The sequence below is a fragment of the Cryptomeria japonica genome, chromosome 8 (assembly GCF_030272615.1).
Source record: "Cryptomeria japonica chromosome 8, Sugi_1.0, whole genome shotgun sequence".
Taxonomy (NCBI): domain Eukaryota; kingdom Viridiplantae; phylum Streptophyta; class Pinopsida; order Cupressales; family Cupressaceae; genus Cryptomeria; species Cryptomeria japonica.
The window spans coordinates 723,885,477-723,907,683 of record NC_081412.1 but is presented as its reverse complement, the minus strand read 5'-3'; positions in this window follow the sequence as shown (position 1 = coordinate 723,907,683).

Sequence of the window (22,207 nt, the reverse complement as noted above, 5' to 3'; positions counted from 1 at the left end):
TTTATATGTTTTTGAATCTCTTCTTCAACAATCTCTTGTAGGATAGGGTTCAATCTTCTTTGAGGTTGCCTCACATGTCTACTTCCTTCCTCTATATAAATATGATGTGTGCATATAGCTGGATGGATTCCATGCATATCTTGGTATTACCATCCAAAGGCTTCTTTATTGATGTACAACATAGTGATTAGAGTGTCTATTTGGGAAAGACTCAAATTGGGATTTATATTGAGATTCTTTCCAAGTAATATGTCCATAGCTTGGAATTTCATAGGTGATCATACGATAAACATTCAAGAAGTGGCAAGTGAAGGACTTGGACTTTCTGAAAGAAAGAACTAGCTATACAGATAGTTGTGAGGTAACAATTGATGCAATGTAATAAAATGTTGAAGAGAACATCGATCATTTGCAAAGGGAATGTCCTAAAATGGACAATTATTATCTAGACAAGAAGCCAAATTTTCTAAAACACTACCAAGTGAATAGTGGTTATTTAAATTTTTTTCTAAAACATTGTCCTCTGAAGGTCCCACCACATTGTGCCTTTGATCAATGGTTAGAATTGGCAATAAGTCTTCTAAATCACTATCAACCCAAAAGATATCTTCAGTCTCTAACAAATGTTGAGCTGGTGGATACAGTGCTAATTGCTTCATTTGTTCCCCATTAGAGATCACCATATTCCCAGACCTGCAACTAATAAAAGCATTAGCCACTGCTAACCAAGGTCTTCCCAAAATTAAGGGGTATCCCCCTAGCTTAATTTTGCGGTACAAAACCATTAAATCAATAGGATATTCCCAAGAATAAATAGAAACAATAATATCTTATATCATACCTTTTGGTTTTACCAAAGAACGGTCTACCATTTGTAGAACTGTTGGTGTTGGTCTTAAACCTTGTAAAACAAATTGTTCCTTGGTTTCATTGTTCATAACATTTATGGCTGCCCCTAAATACACAAGAGTATTTGGGATAATAATATTACCTATTCTTACCTTAATCATCGGGCTCCCAGGATCTTCCTATTTAGGAACAAAGATCTTTCCCAACATTAAATTAGCAAGTTGTCCAATGACTTTGACTATTTTAAGATGTTTCTTCTTCTTCTGCCTTTTTACACATAATTCTTTTGTTGCTTTGTTATACAGTAGAACATTTGTAATGGCCTGCAAAAGACGAATTTTAATATTAACTTTTCATAATTCATTCATAAAATCAAAAGAAATGGAAGTAACTATGGGTTTTAGTGGTTGTTCGTTGAATCTATTAGGAAATGCAGGCCTTGGTTCTTCTTCAACATTATCTTACGGCGAGTCCTCTATTACTATTTACTAAGTTGTCATTAGTTTTATGTCCAAAGTCATCCCATATAGTCTAGTCGGTTAATACTACCAAAATATTCAGTCAGTAAGTACTAAGGTGTCGGTTACAGAAGAAAGGCTAGTCACCGAGATGAGAAATACCGAGCTGCCTACCGAGAAAAGTTCTTATGTCTACTGAGCATCAAAGAAGGTATACTGAGTTAATCTGAACCAAGTGAAAATGTGTTACTAGATTCAATGAACCTAGACACATATGTGGAAACATGTTACAAGATTCGAGAACAGGGAACCGTTATTACATAGGGAATTGCATTTGAATATTTTGTATGACTTTGAGAGAGTTTATCCAATGAAATAATTTCTATGTTTATTCATTCGATAAAACTTGTTTGTATGATCGATGTATGACAAGATCAACATCTTAGAGATCTATATATACAGAGTGATTTGAGTATCTAAAAATGAGAGAGAGTGGAAGATTGATGAGTTAAAAATGAAAATCTTGAGAGAAGATAAGATGGGATGATTGAACAGAGATATTCAGAGGTCACCGCGAAGGTTTTCAGAAAATAGTTTAAGGGACAAAGTACATAGAAGAGGTCACCGAGTTAATTTATTAATTACTGAGGTATGAGCAAGGTAATTTCATATTGAGCACATAGAGTTTGCTATAACATTTCAGATGTAAAGTTGTAGATATTTTGTAAAGATTTTTGATTGAATTATTTGAGTTGTGATAGAAACCTTTAATAGGTAAAAGACTCTAACAAAGTCTATAAATTGTAAAGCCTTTGACCAGGTACAACATTTTGTAAAAGTGTTTGTAAAATCCTTTAGCAAGGTAGATCTAAAGATCTTGATACTCCTAACAGGGTAAGCTATTAGAAATAGGTAAACATGTAGCTCTAATCAAGCAACCTTTATTATTGCAGTAGTAAAGTTGAGGGTGCCATCCCCATCGCAGTTTTTCTCTCTAACCAAGAGTTTCTGCGTAACCAAAATCTTTGTCTTATGAAGTGAAATGTGTATGGATTTTATATCTATGATTACGTTTTAGCATTATATATTATGAGATCAGCTATACACAGTTTATGTTTATCAGTAAGATTGTTTTTGAAGAAAAGTTTTGAAGTACTGATTCACCCCTCCCCTCTCAGTACATTATCTTTCCTAGTTGGACCTAACATCCTCAACTTCTATAATGTTTGGCCCCTACAAATTATTTTCGGACCTCAATTGTACACCCTCAAATTCCAATGTATTAACTGGATAGGTTGGGTATCCTTCAATTTCATTATTTTATATCAGTTGTGCTACTTTTTTATTCAGATTCAATGTGGGTTAGGCAAGAATTGGAGTTTCTTTTGGTGACTATGTTGGTTGGGGCAATTGATTGTTTGACAGAGGTGGAACAATTTGTTGTTGTTGCTGATATAGAATGACTATGCGAGGTGGAGGATAAGGTGGAAATTGTTGTGGGTACTATGGTTGTGACCTTCAAGATTGTTGTCATGGTTGGGGTACATGTTGATTAGGCCATGATTGATAATAAGGCATAGGTTGTTGCCAACCATCATACCATCCTAATTGATTTGAAAAAGAGGTAGGTTGACTTGGCCTAGCTAAAGAATAGCTATTAGACATTCCAAGTTGCATGGGTCTAGGTGGTCAAGGACATATAGGTGTCATAAAGTAAATAGATTTTTCACTATATTCAACTTCTGCCATATATACGGGTAAGTGCACAAAGATGGTTGTCAAAAAGGGGGTATAAGTGGACGCTTTTTTTTTTTTTCTGAAATTAGGTGAACCTGAACTTGGAGGCAAAATTTGAAAGTCATCCACTCAAGATATGAAGATAATAAAACAACACATATTGTACTACTCTGAATCTAGTTTCCTAAATACTAAACTTTTTCAAAATTGGATAAGATTAAGGAGGTCAAATCCTTCGTGCATGAAAAATTGACCTTGATTTTTTCTGAAAAACATAACATAGTGTCTGACGTGTGCATCAAAAAAGTCATGGTTAGATTTATTATTTTGACAAATCCTTTGGCAGAAAGATAGTTAAGAGTGAGCACTAGAAGATGCGTAATTTTTTGTTGAGTATTTTTTTTTTTATGATTTTTCCAATCAAGCACATCTTGAAAAATTAGGTACCTGTTCATGCGTGAATCATAAGTTGCACTAAACAAATCGAAAATACATTTTCTTTTTAAATTGTAATGAACCACGTGCACTACAATAATATATATTTTTTTTAAAATTTGGATAAGTATATCAAAATCTATTCAAAAAATGGTGCACCTATGTCTGTGAGAACTATGGAGACACTGGTAAAAGAAATTCAATAATAATATGTTATTGCCATTCAAACTAACAAAAAATTATATGGTTAGAAAGCTCAGAAGATGGGTGAAAATATGGTGGCAATTTTAGAAATACCCACTTGATGAAGTGTAAACCTGATGATGACAAAGTCAATAAACCAAGTTGATAAAATAAAACATGTCAAAAATGAGAGAAATGGAAGGAAAACAAACTTTCAAACTGTAGCTTTGTCATCTAGGCCTATTTTCAAGCCTAAACAGTCAAAAGCGCATATGGAGTACTTGTGGTTTAAAAAGCGCATATGGGGTACTTATGGTGTAAGCAGCGTATACGCGCTATTGTATAATATGATATTCTATATATAATATGTGTATATACATATAATATATGTAATATATAATATGTGTATATATATATATAATATATAATATTTATATATATATATATAATATATAATATTTATATATATATATATAAAATATATTAAGTATATATATACACATGTAAGTGTATTGTCCCCCCTCTCAAATGCATACAAGGTGCCTCTCTCTCTCCATACCACATCCCTCTCTCCCTCCCTCCCTCTCTCCCCTTCTCCCTTCCTCCATACCCCATCCCTCCCTCTCTCCCCTTATCCCTTCCTCCATACCCCATTCCTCTCTCTATCTCACTCTCTCCCCTTCTCCCTTCCTCCATACCCCATCCTTCTTTCTCTTCTTCTCTCCCTCCCTCTCTCCATACCCCACTGCAACTGTGTATGCACTATAGAAGTAAGTGAATTTATTTCTTATCTGCAACTTCCTCTTTGATTTTTATCATGTATACTCTCCTAAGAAAATTGACTAATGGATTTGTGTGTGTATATTGAATAGGAGGAATAGGGTTTGAAATTGAATCATGGGTGTATTACCGTGACAAACAAGGAAACCTGCAGCAATATTCTTCTCGAATGTGTTTTTAATGACCAGAGCAGATGTGGAAAATAGTATCAACAAAGCAACATGATGAGTCAGAGTACTTGCAATATGTTTGTCAAAAGGAAACAAAAGGTAGGAAGAGAAAGAGGGAGAGTAACACAGGTGATGTCCTAGAGAATGATAGTGGTGGGTATGCGAGAGTTCCCATGTTGTTACACAATGCCTCTCACCTAAAGAAATTAAATTTTGTTGTATGCATGGCAGTGGTAGTATATGATGATCATCACTTGTCAAACGGCTTGGAACAGTACATACCCATGAAAGAAATCAAGTGTGTAACTCCTATAGTCACAAATGAGATCAGTCTTATAAACTTGCAAATTTAATTACATCATATGTTTTAGAACTTAGGCAGTACTCTTAGGGTTAGGTCAAGCTCTTACACTTGCTTTTTAGTGAAGCCTCATTGTTTGTTCACTTGGAGTCTCGTTGTATGATGTTTTATTCATAACTTTAAATTTAATATATCATTTTATTAGCCCACCATATGACCCCTTAGGTGTCATTAGAGGTCGCATTGTTTCCTAAGAGGTCATATGGTGTCCTGTGACCCCTTAAGACACCATATGACCCCTTAAGACACCATACAACCCATAACAACACCCTATGGTGTCCTAAGGGGTCGTAGGATGTCATATGACCCCTCGAGACACCAATAACCCATAACAACACCATATGGTTTTCTAAAGGGTCATATGGTGTTCTATGACCCCTTAGGACACTATTTGGTGTCGTTATAGTTCCTATGGTGTGCTAAGGGATAATATAGTGTCATATGATCCCTTAGGAAACCCTATGACCCCTTAGATGTTGTTAGGGGTCATATTGTTTTCTATGGGTCATATTGTGTCCTGGATTCAATATCTCTTCCTCTCCCTCCCCCCTCCTTCTTCTCTCTCTCTCTCTCTCTCTCTCTCTCTCTCTCTCTCTCCCCATACCCCATCCCTCTCTCTCTCACTCTCTCCCCTTCTCCCTTCCTCCATACCCCATCCCTCTTTCTCTTCTCTCCCCCCTCTTTCTCTTCTTTTGTAATTCCTATAGTCACAATCGAGATCAGTCATGTGGTTTCCTATGACCCCTTAAGACACCATACGACCCATAACAACACCATATGGTGTCTTAGGGGTCATATAATTCCATATGACCCCTTGGGACACCAATGACCCATAACAACACCATACGGTGTTCTAAAGGGTCATATGGTGTTCTATGACGTCTTAGGGCACCATTTGGTGTCGTTATAGGTCCTATGGTGTGCTAAGGGATAATATAGTGTCATATGACCCCTTAGATGTTGTTAGGGGTCATATTGTGTTCTAAGGAGCATATTGTGTCTTGGATTAGATATCTCTTCCTCTCCATCCCCCCTCCTTCTCTCTCTCTCTCTCTCTCTCTCTCTCTCTCTCTCTCTCTCTCTCTCTCTCTCTCTCTCTCTCCCCTTCTCCCTTCCTCCATACCCCATCCCTATTTCTCTTCTTCTCTCCCTCCCTCTTTCTCTTCTTTTGTAATTCCTATAGTCACAATCGAGATTAGTCATATGGTGTCTTGTGTCCTCTCTCTCTCTCTCTCTCTCTCTCTCTCTCTCTCTCTCTCTCTCTCTCTCTCTCTCTCTCTCTCTCTCTCTCTCTCTCTCCCTCTCCCTCTTCCTCCTTCCCTCTTCTCTACCTCCACCCTACCCTCCCTCTCCCTTCCTCCATACCCCTTCTTCTCTCCCACCCTCCCCCCTCTTCTCTGACTCTCTCCCTCCCTCTTCCTCTCTCCCTCTCTACTTTCCCTCCCCCCTCTCTCCCTCCCTCTCTCCCTCCCTCCCTCTACCTCTCCCTCCCTCCCCCCTCTCTCTCTCCCTCCTTCCCTCCTCTCTCCCTCCTCCCTACTCTCCCTCTCCCTTCCTCCATACCCCCTCTTCTCTCCCACCCTCCCCCCTCTTCTCTCCCTCTCTCCCTCCCTCTAGCTCTCTCCCTCTCTCTACCTCCCCTCCACCCCTCTCTCTCTCTCCCTCTCTCTCCCTCTCCCTCCTTCCCTCTCCCTCTCTCCCTTTCTCCCTCTCCCTCCTTCCCTCCTTTCCCCCTCCACCCTACTCTCCCTCTCCCTTCCTCCATACCCCTTCTTCTCTCCCACCCTCCCCCCTCTTCTCTCCCTCTCTCCCTCCCTCTACCTCTCTCCCTCTATCTACCTTCCCTCCCCTCCTCTCTCTCCCTCTCTCCCCCTCTCCCTCCTTCCCTCTCTCTCTCTTCCTCTCCATCCCTCCTCACTCTCTCTCTCCCTCTCCCTCCTTCCCTCTCTCTCCCTCTCTTCCTCCCCCTCCCCCTCCCTCCCCCCTCTCCTCTTGCACCCTCCCCCACCCTTCCCCCTCTTCTCTCCCTCTCTCCCTCCCTCCTTCCCTTCCACCCCCCCTCCTCTCTCCCTCCCTCCTTCACTTCCACCACCCCCCCTCTCTCCCTCCCCCCTACTCTCCTCCCTCTCCCTCTCTCTCTCTCTCCCTCCCTCCCTTTTCATTCACATCTTTTCTACTACCAATAGCACGTATAGGGTACTGAAACTATTAGTTCACTACCTTGCCATAACTTTTTTAAGGCATGGGAGCGTGTACATGATACTTATTACTTGTAAGTGTGTATGGGGTACTAAGCCCATTATTTGCTACCCTGCAATAAAAAATTTTAGGCTTAGGAGCGCGTACACACTACTTATTAGTACAAAATGGGAAAACAAAATTTTGTTGGGCTTGCCAACATTTTATGGACTAACAGTGCATATGCGGTTATTAATGTAGAGCGTACGTGGTCCATAGACATAGTTTCAGTTGCCCAAGAGCCTCAACAGCCTCAAAAGAAGTTTTTGAGGTCATTGAAGGCCCACTGGAACTGTGTCTGCACTTTTATCATTGTTTTATATATAGAAGTAAGTGATTTTTTTATTTTTGCATTATTTCAAATTATTGAATTGTTGTTCTTATTAGTTTTGTCAATAGTATTGTGATTGTTTAATAGTTTGATTCCAAATAATAGTGATAAGATGCATATTTATGGTTATTTGTTTATTTATGAACTTTTGTTTACATATATATATGTAACATGATTCTATTTAGGACAACCGATATCAACCATGGGAAAGAACAAGTGAGGAACAATGGAACAACGAGAGCCTCAAAAGGAAAGACAAGGGCATCGTATGAAGAAATTGTGTGACATAAGAACAATGGGAGAAGAAGGTATGCCATCCTCAACATCTCAATTCGATTTATCAAACGAATATAATTCTCCTAAAGAAATTGAAGAAGAGACATTTGATTTATCATCGTATGAACCTAATGCAATTGAAGAAGATAACACATTGAATAATAAATTAAATGATGAACATACACCTTCTCTAGTTGATGAATTGAATGTACATAATGCACTGATGTTAACACCTCCTAGAATCATTCATAGGAAACCAAAGTATCTAATTGACATTGATGAGAATATATTGAAGCCAATGCCCAATAAAATGAATGAATGAACTTGTAGGAGAATGGTTAAAAGAATATGGAAAAACTATTTTGAAAACTTAAATCAAACCGCAAGATGTCAATCAATTGTTGAAATGATTAAAAATTTGAATTTTAGAGAGATAATGAAAATTCTAGGCCTAAGATCCTCTAAAAGTAACAGTGAAAAAAATATTGTGAGAAATCTATTTGATGCATATCAAGCTATTGGTTTAAAATCACGTACTATAGATTCTAATGCTACTCGATGTGTCATTGCATCAACCATAATGAGCAAAAAAATTAAAAAAAGATCGTTTGATAAGCAAAACAAGTAAGTCATTAAACGTTAGTAGAACAACATTAAGTAAAGCATTAAAGAGGCGGGAAAAAATAGAGGAACCTAACAATAATTCTCTTTGGGCATTCTCGAGTAGACTACCACACAAAGACAAGGTTTTTGTTGATGCACTAAAAACATTAGTTGAAAATTTTTGGCATGACAACGCAACAGTTTCGCCCAACCAAAGAGATGTTGTTAGAAGGCGAATTGGGTCTACAATTTCATGAGCCACATGCCAAACACTATTTGGATATGACTCAAACTAAATTTTATGAAATATTCCTTCAAAGTTTCCTCAAATAAGAATCTCAAAGATTTTTTGAAATGGCAAAACTTTTTTATATTAAAATTAATCATCTATACACTACGTGTTGTTCTAGAATGCATATTGAATTTTCTATGCATCATGATATTTTTTGTCATATTTGTTCTACTTTGCACACTAACGATGTTTGGAGGAATGTAATATACAAGCACCTCCTAAGTCGGCAAGAGAATTTATTTCAAGTGTGCTATGTAATAGACATGATGGTTGCATTTATTATAAGATGCCTTGTTTGGAAGGTTCTTGTGCTATATGTGGTGGTTTGCAACATTTACCAAGATGCGTACATTTGGAGAGCACACATAAAATTGGTACAAAACTTGTTTCTTTCAGAAAATACAATACAAACACATATGGAGTTAAAGATGGAAAAGATTTGAAGAGATGTGAGCTAGTGAAAAATGATATCTGTGTAGCTCAATTTATGAAAATGTTTCAAGAGAAACTAGTTTATGAGTACATAATGCATACACATAGAGCTTGATGATTAGATGAGCAATTCAAGTTATGTAAGGACACATTTCCTCTTGGCACCATTGTCTCTATCATTGATTTTGCATAAAATTATACACTACAACCTCAAAATGAAGTGCAATCCATGTATTATCACTCTACACAAGTTTCTATTTTTGTACACATGGAATTCATGCATGCAGATGATAACACATAGGAGGATAGAAAGGTTGTAAGAGAGTATCACTTCTACATAAGTGATGATCATACTCATTCATCAGATTTTGTACAAGGATGCTTTAAAGTTTTCTATGATAGTTTAAGGGAAAGGAACATACGATACAACCGACACTTAATATGGTCAGATAATTGCACCGCACAATTCAAGAATGCAAGGATGTTTTATTGGTTGACAAGGATGCATATGACAAGGGGTGTACAACATATTTGGAATTTCACTGAGCCTGGACATGGTAAGGGAGAGCACGATGGTGTAGGAGCATGTGTGAAAAGAGCCCTAGCTAGGGAAGAATTGAAGTACGAAGGTGGTGCTGAGTTGATAGATGTAGAAACAATTGTGCAATGGTGCAAGTCTACGATGGGTCCAGGTAATCCAGGCATGTCAATGGTTCATGGATATTTTTGGTTGATCACTGAATCTAACATTGAAAACTATCTAGATTGTTGTACAGTTGCAGGATTGAGTGACATGAACTCATTTATGAGTTCAAATTCAAGTTCACTAGTAATTTATATGAGATAGATGGTATGTTTTTGCTCTTCATTCATGTATTGTTTGTGGGAAGAATGTGAATCACAAGAGTGAGTTGAAAAATGGTTTTGTAGACCATTGGTTCCCATTGACTCATATCAAATTCCCAAAGCGCTACAATTGAGCTAGATGGAGACATCAGTGGATTTTGACCATGTATCCGAGCTAATGGATTCAGGTGATTTTTTGAGTTAATTTTTTTGCAAGTATTCTTTTTGGCTCATTTTGTTGTACATCATACTTTATTTTTGGTATTAATTAACACTTTATAAAATGTAGGTCATGTATATGTAGTTGTTGCAGAAGAGAACAATGAAGAAGGAACATATTACTATTTGTGTCATTGTGTTGAGCCAAAAAGAAAATTGACAACCACAATCATTGATGGAGAGGGTATTGAGTACCCAATAAGGTCTGTTGTCATGATAGGAACATGGCTTCAGAGATACCCTATAAAGAATTAGAGTCGATCCTGAAGGCTCACTTGATTGATTCTACGGTTCAGAGTAGAATGATTTTGAGAATTTTGTATAAGTTATCGATGAATTGTTCTATATTCATTTTTTGTATATATAAATGCCCATGAGCTGGTTTTTACATGTTTAGGGACATAATTTTGTATATTTAAATGGCAATGAGCTGATTTGTACATATTTACATGCCAAATTTTGTATATTAAAATGGTGATGAGCTGAATTGCACATATTGTAATGCCAAATTTTGTATAAAAGCCCATGAGATGATTTGTATATTAAAATGGCGATGAGTTGAATCGCACATATTGTAATGCCAAATTTTATATAAAAGACCATGAGATGATTTTTAAGACATTTTTTTGTATAATCAAATAGCCAAGAGCTGATTTGACCATATTTAGAGGCAAATTTTTGAATAATATGTGACAATGTTTTGGACTCATAGCACTTGAGAGATCACACCGGTATGGTATGACTCTCGATGTTCTGGTGCTTTGGGATGCATGACAAGGGCATGCCTAGCATAAAACTACCCACCCAGATGCGCTCACGACGTTGGTTTGTGCACATGACAAACCAAATCAATTCTAGACAATCTTGCAACTTTGCATTGCATGCAACTGACAGTTTTTGCAGCAGGCAAAAAAATGCTACCAATTAAAAATGGCTCTGAGTCATCAAAAACCGAGATAGGCCATTGTAGAGGAGCCTCACGTGACCCCATGGGGTCAAATGGATAGACCATATGTGTCCTGGATTTGAAGAAATAGTCCATCCAATTTTGACAATTTTTTGGACTCGGGGCACTTGAGAGATCGCACTGGTATGGTATGACTCTCGACATCCGACACTTTGGTATGCATGATAGGGGCATGCCTAGCATAAAAATACCCACCCAGATGCACTTGTGACATTGGTTTGTGCACACGACAAACCAAATCAATTGTAGCCAATCTTGCAACTTTGCATTGCGTGCAACTGACGATTTTTGCAGCAAGTGAAAAAATGCTACCAATTGAAAATGGCTTCGAGTCATCAAAAATCAAGATAGGCCATTATAGAGGAGCCTCACATGACCCCATAGGTTCAAATAGATCAACCATATATGTCCTGGATTTGAAGAAACAGTCCATCAAATTTTCATAATTTTTTGGACTCGGGGCACTTGAGAGATCGCATCGGTATGGTATGACTCTCGACATTTAGATGCTTTGGGATGCACAAAAAGGGCATGCCTAGTGTAAACCTGCCCACCCAAACATGCTTGCAACATCGGTTTATGTACACGATGAACCAAATCAATTCTATCCAATCTTGTAACTTTGCATTGCATGCAACTGACAGTTCTTGCAATAGGCAAAAAAATGCTACCAATTGAAAATGGCTCCGAATCATCAAAAATTGAGATAGGACATTGTATAAAATCCTCATGTGACCCCACGGGTTCAAACAGATCAACCATAGGTGTCTTGGATTTGAAGAAATAGTTCATCAAATTTTGACAATTTTTTGGACTCAAGGCACTTGAGAGATAGCACCGGTATGGTATGACTCTCGATGTTCTGGTGCTTTGGGATGCACAATAGGGGCATGCCTAGCATGAAACTACCCACCTAGATGCACTCACAACATCAGTTTGTGCACACGACAAACAAAATCAATTCTAGCCAATCTTGCAACTTTGCATTGCATGCAACTGACAATTTTGTAGCAGGCAGAAAAATGCTACCAATTGAAAATGGCTCTGAGTCATCAAAAATGAGATAGGAAATTATAGAGGAGCCTCACATGACCCCATGAGTTCAAATGGATCAACCATATGTGTCTTGCATTTGAAGAAACAGTCCATCAAATTTTGACAATTTTTTGGACTCAGGGCACTTGAGAGATCGCACTGGTATGGTATGACTCTTGATGTTCCAGCACTTTGGGATGCATGAAAGGGGCATGCCTAGTGTAAACTTGCCCACTTGGATCCACTCGTGATGTCGGTTTGTGCACACAATGAACAAAATTTGACCATTGCGAGCGTGAGGGTGCTCTCACACCAAACACATATTGTTGTTTATATTCATATTGTCGATTTTTGTTGTTTATATTCATATTGTTGATTACATATGCAAATATTCATTTAAATTTATAAAAGGGCAGCCACCAAATACAACAAATACACAATAATGAACTGAATACAAGGAGTTTTGTAGGGTTAATTCAACATTTTAGAAATTTTATCAAATCATTTTCCATGATTGCAATGTTTTATATCATATATTTTTGTTGTTTATATTCACATTGTTGATTAAATATGCAAATATTCATTTAAATTTATAAAAGGACAACCACAAAATACAACAAATACAAAATAATGAACTTGGTACACATATATTGGATCGAATATCAATATTTATATATATAAAAAAAAGCCATGTCTGCTAAGTCAATATAAGTATTACAAAAATGTGGCATATGCCATGTCCAAATCGATATACAATAAAAATGTAGAATATATCTACATGTATTGGTCATTCTATGACCAAAACTAACACTATATGATCCTAAACTTGTGGTGGATCATCAAAATCAAGCCTCTTCGATGCAGTACACGACTCTGTAGATGGTTGCAAAACCACAATTCAAAAGCCAAGTTAGAATTCTTTTGTAGAAAATAGTTCACAACTAACAACATAACTATACATTTAACTATAATTCCTTTGCAATTGAAATGTAGATTACCTCATCGGCTGATCTAGGAGCTAATGTCTTCTCTCTCCTCTCCTTGTCACTCTTAGGAGTTTTCTTGAAGACATACTTAAATGGATCCACGTTATAGTTGTACCCCAAAGGGGTCTATTGTAGATTAAATGTACAATTAATACAATGTACTACCATAAATATATCAAAAACACTTAAAAGCTATAATATAGAGAACAATGACATACCTGTGCCTGAGATGCTTCTCCAATGGAATGAGGATGGCTCACCATCGATGTAGAAACTGTCGCTATTACCTATACAAAAAATGTTCAAAGATTAAATACAATTAATATAATGATAAGTATTCAAGATTAAAAACAATTAATTTTACATATCAAACAAAAGTGTACCAGATCCTGAGATGCTTCTCTAGTGCACAGAGGAGGGTTTGCCATTGATGAAATAGGTATGGATATTTCCTGTATGAAAAAATTATAAGATTATAATATATCACAAGTTCACATGTACATTGCATATAATCATGAAATCAAGAAAATAAAGTAGAGATACATACCTTCGCCCTCTCTTAATCCATAGGCGAATTAGGTGCATTCAACAAATACACATAGCTCAATGGCCATTGTACATGTAAAATAGACAAAAAACACTAATCAATCTACAAACCCCAACTAATACTTGATTTCAACATTTTCAAACAATTGTACAACTAAGAATGTGTTCAATTACCTTCTTCCCACATTTTGGCATCTTCGAGCAATTCTTTTTCTTAGGACAAGCCCTAGACACTGAGGGGGTACCCTAAAACAACAAAATTAACATGAGATATTAGTACAGACAATAAATTAAACATAGTTTTAAAAATCTAAAATGAAATGACTTTCATATTCCATCAAAACAATACATAAAAAGGGTTGTACAAAATATGATACCATATAGCCTTGTAGGCCAAAATTGATCGCTGAGAGCATGATGTCATCAATCTGGGACATTTCATCCCCTGTCAACACCTACAAACCAAAAATTGGACCAAGCATTAAAGATAGTATATCTTGTATTTATTTGATTTCAAAGTGTACTATTCTATTTTAACATGTTACAAAATTTATACCTCAGGCATCGAAGTTGCAACTATAGTAATTAGGGGAGGAGTATGGGATACCATTGTTGCATCCTAAAATGCATATTATTTGTCTCAATTTAAATCGATGTATAAATTAAAATTCATTTATGTAATTACAAATTTAAAGTGACTGATAAATAAAATGCTATGAATTCAAATCAACACACTTGTGTCTGTGGCTCATGGGCAAACACCATGTCTAGCATATCCCTGAGCAACTAACACACATAGGCTGGATGGGCTCTCTGTCACCACCTAATGGCTCATCATCCAATACAATAGGGTGTGCTAATGAAGTCCCATGTTGGATGATGGCACCAGTCAACGCTATGGCTGCCTAAAGAGTCTGTAGCTCCATCGACTCTTTCAGTTCTACTAGGACAGCCTAATGCACCTTGGGTTTGGGTGCTAGGGAGTAGTGACTCTCCGCGGGTAATCACCTATGGGCTCCAAGTCTATCTTGGGCAGAGCCACCACCTCTACCATGGAACTCTCTCATGTCAAAATAGTTTGGGCACACATTGAGCACAAACTCACAATATACTTTTCTCAAAAACTATAATGGCACCTCATAATTATTACAAGGTGGATCATCAAAGACCATCCACCACCTCTGCCAAAAAAGATTCTTCATCTTCATATTGGTACACCAATGTATGGGAAACCTCTTTGCATTAAGAGGTAATGACTGACCAATTTTGGGATCAACAAAAAGGGCACATATTTGTTGTTTAGCAATATTTTTATTTTTTACTCCATCGTATGATAGCCCATCAACATAGAATTGATGACACCTATCCCTAAAGCTTCCCCATTTGGTAATTTGTGTGGAAACAACTATGGCACCACTAGCTAATGTTTCTAGGCTAGTGGTGAGGGATTGATAATGCTCAAGTTCAGAAGTTTTCAATTTAACAATCAGTCTATTGATTTTAGATGTATTTTGTCCTAACTGATTAATTAATTGCTCCTATGTTTCAGGTGTGCGATCAAAAGGAGGAATTGGGAGTTGTTCTTGTGTGTTTTCAAGAGGTGCATTTGGTTGTTCTTATGGGTTTTTAGGAGGTGCATTATTAGCGTGTATGCGCTCATTTTCCTATGAGAAGTGCATACGCGCTCATTTTTCTAGGCGTAGCGCATATGCGCTACCTTCTCTAGGCTCGGGAAGAACAAACCTAAGCACGTACATGGGAATTTCAAATTTTAGAACAGCGTATGCACTACTTCTTTTTCCATATTGTTTTTGGGTGGTGTCCACTTTTCTGACCACCATCTTTGTGCATATTCCCATACAAGAATGGGCCCTAGGTTAGAATTCCTACTAGCGTCTTCGAGGGACAAGATTTTGGTTCAATTATAGGGGAATTATTAACTACCGTGTTTCTTCCTACAAGTTGGACAGAATATTGTGAAGACTTTTTCAACATCTTCCTATTTCTTTCGAGTATAAAGCTTATTTAAATCTATCTGTTTACCCATATGACTTAACAAATCAATTTTTAGGTCTTCAAGTACCTTACCAAATTCTCTTTTAGTGATACTTGATGTACCTCCTACCAAATTATTCCTTTCCATATATCCTCACATTGATCGAGCATACCATGAGTAATTCCTGCATGCTTTAGAAATATCACCCCCATCCATAAGATTCAAGATTTCAATGTAGTCATCTTGAATTCCCCCAACAAACAACATTTTAATGGTATCGTTAGTCAAACTATTTTGTCCATGCTCTTTGAAGACTGAAAAAGAATTGCTCTAAATAATATTCCATTATTTCCTCCTCACACTATGTCATACGAAATATCTCATCTCATACCTCTTTAGTCTTGCAATACTTTGCAAGAAATGTTTCCTTCATGTTGTCCCATGTGTGGATTGATTGTGATTCAAGATTCATAAACCATCTGAGTGATGATTCATTCAAGGTAGGTGGAAATAATTTGAGTTTGTGTGCATCATTCCAATAATCATAGCTATTACACACAACTTCAAATTCAAATAAAAACACATCAAGATCTTCCAATTGCTCTTAATACTTTGCAAGAAACGTTTCCTTCATGTTGTCCCATGTGTGGACTGATTGTGATTCAAGTTTCATAAACCATCTGAGTGATGATTCATTCAAGGTAGGTGGAAATAATTTGAGTTTGTGTGCATCATTCCGATAATCATAGCTATTACACAAAACTTCAAATTCAAATAAAAACACATCAAGATCTTCCATAGCTAGTCCCTAAAATACTGGCAAAGTAGAGTTAGGGATGTTTTTCATAGGAGTATATTTAGTAGGGTCAACAATAGGGAACTCAAAATTTACAAGATTATTATTTGCAAGCATCACCCTATTATTGTTGTCACCCATATTGTCTTCAAATGCCCAAGGTGTGTAAATGATTATGAATAGATTTTCAACAGACCTCCCCCTACATAGTTCAAAAGAATCAACAAATTTCTTAGCAAACTCAAGAGTAATTAATGGCTCTTGAGAGCAGTCAAGAATTTTTTGTGATATGTTGGGTGGAGAAAAAATAGATGGTTCTATAATACACTTTTCTAAGTCAGGCTCAACTGCTACTTGTTTGATCGATGGCTTTTTCCTTGATTTTGGTTTTTCTTGTTGGGAACTACTTACTATATCTTTCCTTATGAATCTATCTATACTATCCTTATTGTATTTCATGCACCTATGTGATTTATAACAGTGTAAACCAAAGTTAATCACCTAGAAAAGGCTGACAATTGCATGGACTTTCTCCTTGGTGCACTAGTCCTAACTTAACTCACTACAATTTCATGCCTTCAATATTGAGAATCAAAGTTGAAGGGAAATTGTATTCACTTATATTGTCTTTGAATTGATCCTTCAGTTTGGACCTAAAGATGTTGTCAATCTGGGATTCATAGACTTGTGAAAGATATTGAGGCTATTTTCCTAAGGAATGAAGATAGTGTTTTAAGTGGGGATGGAATGTAGCTAGGAAAATAAAATACACCTGATTTAATTTACAAGAAATGAACAACTATAACACTCTCAAAGTAAACCTTATTAATGAAAAAGCCGACTTCTAGGGGTACCTTTAATCAATCTTGAATTATACAATCATATTTAAAATAACAAAATAGTCCTATACTTTATCCCACACATAAATTTGCAGAATTCCAGGAACAAAATAGTAACCAATTATTTTTACAGTTTTTATCTTCTTCAGATGCAGATTATTTAATGTAATCTAAAGCAACATAGCATCATAAAGATTAAGTGAGGAAAAGTACATAAACAAGTTGATTATCAAATGTAGCTAAATCTACAACAAAATAAATAAGAAGAATCTGCAATCAGTGACAAAGGAGTGGGCTTTGCACAATCAACAACAACCTTTACAATAGAATAAGAGTTCAAGATTGATATTACATTTATGATTACTGGTTCATACAATATGATCTCATATTTATAATTTGATACAAAATCGGATGCCTCATAAACACATACTAAAAGTTTTGATATGGACAAAAGACTGACAATAGTGAAGTGGCTGCAAGCCACTATTATAAAAATTAAAACAAAAACTATCTATTAACTAATATTGGCTATACCCAACCATATACTTAAATAGTTCAACTTTTTACTAAAGCAAGAGTAAAAAAATTATACGTAACAATCAACAACCAAATTAGTACTAGCTAATAGGTTAAGTGCTAGAAAGTGTGTATTTCTTTCATTCATGTTAATTACCAATTCTTTTATAATAATCACAGTAACTTAGAGGAATAGGAGCATAATATAAGAAAAAATGGTTATAAAACTAGGTTAATTTGTGGGAAAATAGAAGACATGTTTTCACCCATCACATACAATGTGGTTTCATCAATCATGGAGCACTCATGACACAATGCATGACATTGCATAATCTTCCTTTTTTCACACATAGACTAAAATTTACTCGAAGAATTTCATGATTACTTTCCAAACACAAGCCCTTACACTAATAGGAAAAAGAATGTCACTATATCAAGTATTAATCTTTCTTATGTAAGCAAATTGATAACTTGAAGTGTTAACTTGATAATGAATGGCAATTTATAGAAGAGAGTTAATTTTTCATTGATTTATGATGTGATTGAATGATACATATGCAAATAATAAGAAGAATGTTTTCAATGTTTGTCAAAACATGCTGTAAAATGTCTTAAGATGACATTTTAAAATAGACATGCTAGATATATGAAATTAAAATTTGTCATTTTCATGAGTGAGTAATTGTTAGATCAAAGGATTGTTAGATTTAAAATATGAAATTTTGAACTTTAAATTAGAATTACAAGTTTACAATTTTATTGAAGATGAATAAGCTATTCAAGTTAAAAAAAAACCAAGATTCTAAACAAGAAATTTAAACATATTACTTTAATAGACTAAATTTTAAATTAATAAATGCATCAAAATAATCAAAACATATATTAAAATAATAAATATAAAACTTTAACTCAAAATAAAGTATAGTGATATCATGTAATTCTAATGTTGAATCAACTTAGCATATTTGTGAATACAACGCTATGTAAAAGTTAACAATATCATATTTTGACACTAGAAAAAAGTTACTCTCTATTGAAATGTGTTATTTGAATCATGAAAATATGATCTAATTTGAATTCTATTTTTTCTTTTTTTCATTTAAATTTTTAGATTTACTAGATTTACTTGTTGTATTTGAATCATGAAAATCTGATCTAATTTGAATTCAATTTTTACTTTTTTTTCATTTAAATTTTTTAGATTTACTAGATTTACTAATTGAATACATAGAAGTTGAATAATATTCTTACTTTTCCACAATAAAAGTTAGTTAAAAGTGGATGAACCACTGAAATTATATTAAATCTTTATATTTTTTTTGCATGGTGTCTGGTTCAACAAGCACTGAAGGGATAGAACCAGTAAGAAAACCCTTCAGTATTGCTCAAAAAACAAAAGCCTATTTACCCATTACAAAAGCCCATAGGCAACCCAAATACAACCCCTGATTACAATATCAATCACCAAAGAGCTTGGAATAAGCTTATAGGAATCAGTGAAGAAGATGGCACCCCAAAATGAGACCACCATGCCCACAAATAAAATATGATAAAAAAAATCCCATTTAAATTGTTGGATTTACTTTTATACATACTTTTTATCAATATCCCTATTTTGACACTGAAAAAATGTTAATTCTCTATTAAAACTTCTTACCTGAATGACAATAAATTATGATCTAATTTGAGCTAAGAATATTTCAACATTTAAATTTTAAGTTTACTTTTTCAGCAGGTCGTCTACCTGCAAGGTAATTGCAGCCAATATCTTACAAAATTCATCTATTTTTGAATCATGTGACAGATCTTCGTATCATGTTCCAAAGCTTTCATTTTGGCACAGTCTAGGAGGATGCTGGAAAAGGTTTTAGAGTTTGGCCAATTTCTTTCTTTGTGCTTTTTTGGTTGAAGAAGAAGTTGAGCCATGAATCTAAAAAAGAATGGCAAATGCATCACATAGACAAGGAAAAAGTGAAGTAAATAATTGCAGATCAGCCCATTAAAACTGAGTATACATGCCTCTTATCCCAGATTCTATGTTTGCATATATGTCTCCCAGAGCATTTCCAATTGTAACTAATGTCAATACAATGTTCCAAGAAAGATCTAGGTAGGTTACATTAAAAATAATAATGTTTAATTTTTTAATATCATATATTTATAGAAACACAAAAGATTTAAATAAAGATAATAAATTAATACAAATTAGAAGTTAAAAATGTTTCAAATTTCATTTTATAGTACATTTGAAATAAAAACTGTACACATAGTTGACTAACCACCATAAAAAAATATACAGTAATATTAATGAGCACAATGAATTTGTACAATCTATCTCAAAAATATTAGTGCACCACCAAAAAGCTTCCAATTAAGTACTTCAAGATCTGCAAAACATACAAATAAAAAAATTAAAATTATTAATATTCAGAATACAAATAATAAATTAAATGAATTTTCAAACATAAAAAATAAATGAAGTTTGAAAAAAGCAAATCTAATAGCTTACCTGCACAAACCTTTCATATTGTCAAATTGTGGAGTATGGAAATAAATATTTCAACACCATATCAACCCTATCAAAATATTTTCTTCTTTCTTAGTACAATAGATAGCACCACAACTCCGAAATCCACACCATATGACAGTCCCTCTCCAATCCAATACCACAAACATTCCTCAATTTCTTCTTCTTCATTGGTAGGTGCATAAATGGAAGGAGAAGCATGAGCAAAATTTGGCCAAGAGCAGTTCTTTCGAAGTGGTCATCTCCATAAATTTGGATTTCCTTCATATGAAGAATTTGCAAATGTTGTCATGTGTCCTCCTTGTGGTATTCTACCTGAAATATTGTTATTTGATAATTTTAGGACTTACAAGTAGCTCAAAGATCCAAGCCCCCATGGAATTTGTCCAGAAAAATGATTTGTAGAAAGGTCTAATGATTCCAGTTGACTCAATTGCACAATACTATTTGGAATTGTTCCACTGAGATTATTCATAGATAGGTTGAAAAACATCAGTCCTTTCAACTTTCCTAATTTAGAAGGAATATTCCCACTCAATAGATTGTTGGAGAGATCAATGGATGCCATTGTAGAAAAAATATATGAATAGTCTTCATCTCTGCCTTTCGAGTTCATATTTAATCCATCCTCATACATGATAGCTATCATTGTTGTAAAACATGAATATGTTTTACTAGGAAATGGATACGTTTCAGCAATGATGAATCCCTCTTTTGATTCTATCAACATCGCTTGTAAATTGAAAATGTTGTGTGGTATTAACCCAGATAGATTATTTGAAGAAAGGTCTAATATTTGGAGGTACTTTAGCTGCCCAATTTTTGTAGGAATGCTACCTTCAAAATTATTTTTCCTCATTGTTAACACTCTCAACGTTTAAAAGGTTTCCTATTGACTTTGGAATTTGACCTTTCAATAGATTCTGCCTAATATCTAAAAACCGCAATTCTGTGCAGATTGATATTGAGGGAGGGAGTGTCCCACTCAACTGGTTATTCTTTAGCACTAGTGATTGCAGTTGACTTAGCTCACCAAACTCAAACGGTATCATATCCCACAAATTATTATTCCTTAAATTCAAAATTTGAAGTGAGCAAAAGTTGGCTATGCTTGAAGGGATGTTTCCATTCAAATGGTTATTTGCCAAATTTAACACTTGCAGTGAAGAGCTAACCTGCATGCTTGGAAGAATATTTCAGTTAGCAAATTATCATTGAGCAACAACAATTTGTCAAATTTAACACTTGCAGTAAAGAGCTATTCTGTATGCTTGGAGGAATATTTCCCGTTAGCAAATTATCATTGACCAGCAACAATTGTATATGAGATGGCCAAATTGGTGGTATCTCTCCAGATAATGCATTGTTAGACATGTCTACAACCTCTATTGCCTTCCAAGTTGAAGTATTTAGCAAAACATGACCTTGCAAATGATTTCCTGTGAGATTGATGTAGCACAGTCTCATATCATGTAACCAAGAGAAAATTTCTCCAACAAGATTGTTGTCAGCTATTCGCAACCCTTCAATTGAGAATTGAGTTGAAATCCATGAGGGGATTTGACCATCCATGGGGCTACATGATGTCATATGTAACTATGTTAATTGAAATGAGGGAATCCATGTGGTGCTGCTGTTAAGTATACAATTGGATAAGGACAATTCCGATAATTTGCTAAGGTTGTGAAAGAAAACCTCTAAGATTATTTGATGGCTATTTAGTGATCAAGCGGGGAGGGTAGTGTTGAGGAAGTAATATTTCGATTGAATGAATTTCCATAAGCAGCGA